At 51.9% G+C, this 7,691-nt stretch overlaps 1 long non-coding RNA gene across 1 annotated transcript; it reads right to left on the bottom strand.

The window, feature by feature from the left end:
- LOC128809155 (uncharacterized) lies at nucleotides 1-7,581 on the bottom strand. Its single transcript, XR_008437635.1, has 3 exons — nucleotides 7,462-7,581; nucleotides 2,571-2,751; nucleotides 1-379 (listed from the first exon to the last, which is right to left on the bottom strand). It is a non-coding gene; the product is annotated as an uncharacterized LOC128809155 (long non-coding RNA).
- Between the last annotated feature and the right edge of the window lie 110 nt (nucleotides 7,582-7,691).

The following is a 7,691-nucleotide window of genomic DNA, read 5'->3' as shown; positions in this document are numbered from 1 at the left end:
GAGCCCCGTGTGCTTTGATTTGCAGCCCCGAGGCACTAAACAGATAAAAGATCCATAAATATCTGCTGGATGTTATAGATCTGAAACAAATAAAGTGCCCCCCCCCCCCTGCTCACAGCTCTTCCCGTAAGCACCAAGTGCGGTGCTTACCCTGCTCCCGTTTCCATCGGCATCCCAGCCTTCCCTTTGAAATCCCCTGCATCCCTCCAGCTGTTCCACATATTTCAGGCTTCAGTCTCCCCCCAGAAACTGCTCCTTTGGTTTCCCTTAAGCTCTCCCGTCTGGTTTTCATAACTCCAGGATGCAAACGGGGACTTTTCCCAGGCCGAAGGTCTGCGATCCCTCGGGATGCAAACCTGGATCCTCCCCTGCTGATGGGCTGTGGGGGGAGAGGATGGGGAAACTCCAGTTTAAGAAGGACTTGAAATCCCAACATGCCAAATTCATCCCAGAAAAGCTGCCAGGGAGATCACATCAGTGTGACCAGCATTTGATCTGATCTGTGGAAGAGGCTGTGGAGCTGCATTTCAGGAGTTTTTCTTTTTTTAGCTTGACACAGGAGTAGCAAAATATTTTCCAAATTCCCAAGTGACTCAGAAAGGCCAATCCCATATTTCACAGTGGCTCAAATAGGCAGGAACCTGTCAGATACTGAAATCATTCAGAAAATTTTCCCTTTGATCCCCAGCTAGGACAAAGAGCTGGTAACTGAGCTCCCCTGTGCTGTCAGCTCCTGGTGAAGCTGCAGATTCCCAGCTGGTGGGAAGCCTCTGCTTGGAGAACTCCCACTCCTCCTCCCCTGAGAATGCAGCAGTTTGAGCAAATAAAGCATTTGCTCTGGGTTTTATTTTTGGCTTTTGGTCAACAGCTGGTCCATCCCTAATGAGTGATCTGGGCTTTGATTTCCTGCCTGGAGAAGGGGGTGAGAAATGGGAGAGGATCTGGGTTAGAAATTTGACTCACACCAGCGATCCCAGCTGGGATTTACTCCCATTAGTCCTTTGCCTGGGGACAAGTCCCGAAGAGAGGCACTGGAACAGCTCAGGAACAAGCCTTAGGGGCCACAGGGGAACTGCAGGGGTGCCCAGAGAAAGTGAAGCTCCCTGATGCCAGGCTGTCCAAGGAAAGGCACCGCGCTGCCCTCCACACTGGGCTCAGGGATGGGATGGCAGTGGCTCTGTTGTTCCCCTTGTGCAATTCCTTAATCATCATCACAGAACCCCAGAATGGTTTGAGTTCAAAGTGGCCTTAAATCCCATCTCATTCCATGGGCAGGGACACCTTCCACTATCCCAGGTTGCTCAGAGCTCCATCTGACCTGGCACCAAAAACTTCCAGGGATCCAGGGGCAGCCACAGTTTCTCTGGGAAACCCGTGCTAGGGCCTCACCACCCTCACAGGCAGGAATTTATTCCCAATATCCCATCTAAACTTGCCCTCTTTTCCACGTCTTCTTTTGTTTCAGAGCATTTGAGCCCACTGAGCTCAGGTTTGGGCTCTCCCCCACCAGTGGGATATGGGATGCTGGTCCCAGTGGAATGAGCCCATCTAATTCCTGCTCACCCAGGGGCAGGGATGGCCAGACCTCACATGGGAAAAACGAGGTTCCTGGTATCCCTAATGGCTCTCAGCAGATTTAGGCAGAGCTGCTGTGACCCTGAGGAAAGAGTTTTGTGAGTTTTGCTTTTCCCCTGACGAGGCAGCGAGGGCGAGGAGAGCTCTTGGGCATGGCAAACCTGGGGAGAAGCCTGCCCATCCTTCCAGAGGGACAGGGCTACCCCGAGGCCACCTCCAGCCCCATCCACGCTGTGTCCCACCCTGGGTGGCCCTCTGGAGGGACCACATCTGATTCACATCATCTCCCAGCTGAAAACCCTGTGCCAGGCCCTTCCAAGGATGCAGCCTTACAGCTTGGGGCTCCCTGGAACTCAGGAGGAGCTGCAGGGTCTGGCTGATCTCTTTGGGCAGCTGCTTTATCTCCTGAATGTTTTTCCCCTTCCCATAAACTGGAGGAGAGGGTGGGAATGTGTCTGAGACAGGGAAATGATGGTAAGGAGGGGGAGGGATGTAAATCTTGCAAAGCACTGAAGTGACAGATCCTGGAAGAGAACTGGAGTGAGAGCAGGGAATGTTGCTGGTGGGGAATGTGGATATGAAGAGCCAGGATGCCACAGCAAGGGTGGATGTGCCCCTGGCACAGCGTGGAGCACAGGGAAGAGCCTGGCCCCAGCTGCTCCCCCAGCACCCACATTGTCCCAAATGTCCACAGGGCCTGGAAATGAGAGCACCTGGAACCTTCAAGTCTCAAATTATCCTTCAAGCCCTCTGTGACCAAGTCAATCCAAACGATGCCATTTTTATTAGGCAGAGTTCAAAATCAGCCCTGCAGGATTTCCTGCCTCCTCTTCCTCCCCTACAACTGTGCCACAAGGTAAGAGAAAGGGGGAAAAGCTCATGAAGCAGAATTAAGGCAAGATGCTCCATAGAGCATCCCTGGTTAATCATTTTCCTTTCATTTTGAGGGACCCCCCCATCCTGCCCTGGTCCACACACCCCAAAGCACAGCTCACCTTTCCCATCCCAAGCATGCAACACGTGGAAGCTCTCCGAGGTACACTGGGCTTCATTAAATTCAGGCCACTAAATTCCAGGGAAGCACCCAGGCAGAGGCAGGGATCTCTCACTGTCTGCACGGCTGCAGGAGGAAGCTGAAATCCGATGTGTAATAACTCCACCTAGAGGGAAAAGGGACTGGGAGAGAAGGGCCACGGGTGAGCACAGCAGGGCTGAGCAGGTTCCCGATGCTGGCACAGAGGAGGGATCGCTGCCTGGCCACTGGGACAACAGTGGCATGATCACAGAATTGTGGCTTCACAGAATGGTTTGGATTGGAAGGACTCCCAAGCCCATCCAGTGCCACCCCCTGCCATGGCAGGGACACCTTCCACTACTCCAGGTGCTCCAAGCCCTGTCACACCTGGCCTGGGACACTTCCAGGGATCCAGGGGCAGCCACAGCTTCTCTGGGCACCCTGTGCCAGGGCCTCCCCACCCTCCCAGGGAAAAGTTTCCTCCTAATCTCTAATCTAAACCTCCCCTCGTTCAGTTTAAATGCTCTATCCCTCAGATGTTCCCAGTGATCCCATGGCTGGCTCAGATCCCGAAGCCACCTGTCCCTTTCCACCCCCAGGAACAGCTGCCCCTCGCTGGACTCACAGAGAGACCCACACTGGTCTCACAGAAGATTCTTCAAGTCCTTCACTTGGGACACTTAAATATATCTCTTAAATATATCCCCCAATACCCATGGAAGAGGAGGGCAAGGGCTGTATTTCCTTTGGAGAAGCTTCAGTCCTGAATTTAATGGAGCTTTGGGGAACACAGCACTCCTTGAGTGTCCCACTGATGGGACATCAGGTGACAGCGTGTCTGCAGAGACAGTCACGGGGCAAATGCCATCTTGGTGCCACCTTGGTGGAAAGGGAAAAGGCAAAAGCTGCTCTTTAGTCACCAATCCAGGAGAACAGCCTACAGAACCCGCAGTGTGCTCACTTTGTACAGGAAGATCTGTCATCCCGAGTGCTCTGCCTGTGCCTGATGAGGAAATGTCCTTTTACCCCAAATCTCCAGAGTCACCTGCAATGGACACACCCCTGCACCTGCAGCACCTTGGGATCAGAAGCACCATTTGGGCTTCATCACCCATTTCTCACCTCGAGGCCAAATTCGTGCTGGATCTGATCCCAACTCCATTTTTTGGGGGGTGAGCTGATACTATTTTACTTCCCATAAAACAGCCACATCCAAAGGAGGGTGAGACCCATAATTAAGTTTCTTGTTGGAGCTTTTCTTGTTGTATTTTTAAAGCCTTGACTTGGACTCTGAGCCAGGATATTGGAGCATTAATAAGGGGAGACGCTGTCAGTTCTAGGTAGGGATTTTCTCCATGAAAAAGAAGTGGGTTTGGGACATGGGCAGGAAAGATGGGAAAACCTGAAGACACCAAACACTGCCAGCCTCTATGGATGGCAGGCTGGGGCTGCAACATCCCTGTGGCTCTGAAGACCTTCTTGGCAGTTAAATTACATTTGGCTGCTTGGTTAAAGATGGGATAATTATTTCCAGCGAGGCAGACACGGTCCAGACGCACTTCTCCTTCCATAACTGCACTAACACCATCCCAAACCCCAAGGAAATGCCATTTCCTAGGCCCAGGAGGCCATCTGGATGGCAGCAGAGCTTTGCCAGGTTTCCTCTTGGCTTTATTAAGCTGGAGCAGATATTTAGTATCTCATTATCTATCTGCAGGAAACACTTGGGGAGACACAGCAGCATCTTTCTGCCCAGGAGACAAACAGGCACTGCAAAATCCAGGTGCCTGGAGCTGGTTCGTGCAGCTCTTCAGACATTTCCACCCCTCAGGATTTGTTTGTGGCTGGATACAGCCCTGTCTATGAAAGGTTAAAAGAGCCAAAGAGGCTGATCCCTGGGTATTCCAAGCCCTGAGCATGTTTCCAAAACAGAATGTAAACACTTTTATTGTGGCAAGGATTCCTCCGTTCTTCCTGCCTTGTGTCATGCAGCCGAAGGAAAAGGAGAGCACTTTTTCCCTCCTCATAAAGCAGGGTGTGTTTAGGCTCTGACACTGACATCAAACAAGTGCATGGCTCCCTTCCCATCTTTCTGGCTGTCCCGCAGCCATGGATTTGCAATTTCCCTGCTGACAAATCCAGAGCAGCCAAAGGAGATAATTTTGCCGGAGTTTTGGGTTGGTTGTTTTTTTTTTTCCCACTGCAACAGAAAATGCCACAGTGGAACTGGCAGAGAGGAGATGTGGAAATGAGGAAACAGTGGAAAGGAGTTGTTTCAACTTTCCCCTTGGTCTTCAGCAGCCAAATCCTGGCCTCGGAGATACCAGGGAGCTTTGGACCCTTGTTGGCCTTTGAAAGAGTTACAGAATGTCCTGAGCTGGACGGGACCCCAGGGACCAACTCCCTGAAAGGTGGCTGTGCTCAGCTGGGGCTGGGCTCTCTCTCCAGGCAGCACTGACAGAAGCAGAGCACACAGCCTCAAGCTGTGGCAAGGGAAATACAGGTTGGATATCAGGAAAAAGGTTTTTACAGAAAGAGTGATAAAGCTCTGGAATGTTCTGCCCAGGGAGGTGGTGCAGTCACCATCCCTGGGTGTGTTTAACAAAGCCTGGATGTGGCACTGGGTGCCAGGGTTGAGTTGAGGGGCTGGAGCTGGGTTGGACTTGATGATCTTGAAGGTCTCTTCCAGCCTGGTGATTCTGTGGCTTCTGTGGATTCTGTGAATTCTGTGGATCAGAGTCCAACTGCTGGCCCTGCACAGACACCCCAACAATCCCACCCCGTGCCTGGGAGTGTTGTCCAAGCACTCCTGGAGCTCTGGCAGCCTCGGGGCTGTGCCCATTCCCTGGGGAGCCTGGGCAGTGCCCAGCACCTCTGGATGAAGAACTCTTCCCTAATATCCAACCTAAACCTCCCCTGGCACAGCTCCAGCCCTTCCCTGGGTCCTGTCCCTGCTCAGCAGAGGAGCAAAGCCCATTTCAGGTGTGGACTCAGCAAAAGTGGCTGATCCCTGATCCAGGTTTTTCCCATCCTGGGAATACCAATCAATGTAATTGAGCTGTTGGAAAGAGTCCAAGATGATCAGAGGGATGGAGCAGCTCTCCTACAAGGAAAGGCCAAGAAAATTGGGATTGTTCAGCCTGGAAGAGACTTCAGGGTGACCTAACTGCAGCATCCAGTGCCTGAAGGGAGCCTACAAAAAGCATGGAGAAAGACTATTTACAAGGATCTGGAATGACAAGGAAGGTTTTCCCATCCAGATCATTCCCCTGCCTCTGGTTTAAGACTCTTGCTGCTACAAAATCCACGTGCAAAAAGATTTGTCAGCAGCTGCAGTGGGGAACAGGACAGCACTGGTCTCCAGGACTGACAAACTCAGCCTTGCTGGGGCAGAGCAAGAGTTTTATCCAAAATAAAGCATTTCCCCCTCATTTTTCAACATTCCACTGCCACACAGGTCGCGGGCTGAGATGCACACACAGAGTACACTGCTCAGCTGCTAAATCCCACAGGCCAGATGCACCTTCTGGGTCAGGATGTCCCTCCAGAGCCCTTGTTGGAAACTGGGAGGAAGCACCTGGAGCAGAATTGTCCAAAAGTGGCTGCATTCCCGCTGCAGGTCCAGGACCTCTGCTCTGAGCCTCAGTGGGGAAAGCTGGGCTGACCCCATGTGGTCACAGCCTTGTTATGGCATGGTTTTGGTTTTAAAAAGCATCGACTCTCCACTCTTACTTACACAAAGTGTAAAATCTACCTCAAATCCACACAATCTTTCCATCCAGGAAAAGGCACTGTGGTGGGAGTTAAGCTGAACCTCTGTCTGTCATTTATCACACCATGGAAATGTGTCCAGTCCTGTTCAACCAGGCAAAGCAGCAGAATAAAATATTCATTTTTAGCATGGACGGGACATTCCCACTCCTCTGAACCCCTCAAAACAAACAATAAGGGCTAGGAGGGGAAACTCACACCCAGTTTGTGCCTTTCCCTCGCAGTAAAAGGTTAAATATTGCAGTGGTTCATCTGGCTGCAATGTGGGAGCTTCGCCCCCAGATTTTGGGTGTGCCTGGACCGAGGAAGGTCGGTGTGTGTCATCTGGTCACTCTGGGCCTGAAGAAGTCAAAAAATAAGAAATGTTGATTGTTTCTATGGTTACAGAATGATTCATTCTGATGGTAAAACAACAGGGGAGACACATGGAAAATGAGAATCATGTCTTAGAAGTGTTTTGTGTAATTATTGCATTCACCAGTTCTCCTGCTGCAGGCTACGTGCGTGCCCTGACCTCAGCTATTCGTAAAACTGTCTCTTGAGATGATCCCAAAGTCGGGGTTTTTTTTGGTTTAAAAGGAATTGAAACCCTTACTCATGAAGTCTGTCAGCCTTGGAGGCTTGGACAAGGCCCATCCCAGCACAGGTCTCGTCCAAGCAGAGCAATGGAGCCTCCAAAAAAAAAAAAAAAAAAAAAAAAAAAAAAAAAAATCCCAGAGATAAAAATTATCAAAGTGATGGCCTGGAGGGACAGGACAAGAGGCAATGGCTTTAAATTGGAAGAGGGTGGGTTTATATGGGATATTAAGGAGGAATTCTTCCCTGTGAGGGTGGTGAGGCACAGGGTGCCCAGAGAAGCTGTGGCTGCCCCTGGATCCCTGAAGTGTCCAAGGCCAGGTTGGACAGGGCTTGGAGCAACCTGGGATAGTGGAAGATGTCCCTGCCCAAGGCAGGAGCTGGAACAAGATCATCTTTAAGGGTCCTTTCCCACTCAACCCAGTCTGGAATTCCATGATTCTAAAACTCCAAACCCATCAAACGCCTCACCCCTGGCATCCCTGAGGGGGTGCAAGAGGTGTGTGTATGTGTCGTGCCCTCACCCTTCCCCTCGCAGAGCCCACTGGGCCTTCTGTGAGGGCGAAAGGACCCTTCAGGGGCGGGAAGAGCGGCGGCAGCGCCGAGCCATCCCCACACGCCACCGCCCGCCATCTTGGCGGGGCCGTGAGGGGGGCGGGAGGGGCGTGGCCTCTCTGAGGGGAAGGGGGCGTGTCCGCGGCGCTCCCGCCCAATCCGCGCGAGGGAGCGGGCCGGGCCCTAAAGGTCGCGAGTC

The sequence above is a fragment of the Vidua macroura genome, chromosome 6, assembly GCF_024509145.1.
Source record: "Vidua macroura isolate BioBank_ID:100142 chromosome 6, ASM2450914v1, whole genome shotgun sequence".
NCBI lineage: Eukaryota > Metazoa > Chordata > Aves > Passeriformes > Viduidae > Vidua > Vidua macroura.
The sequence above is the reverse complement of the archived record's forward strand: the minus strand, read 5'-3'. Positions and strand labels throughout refer to the sequence as shown.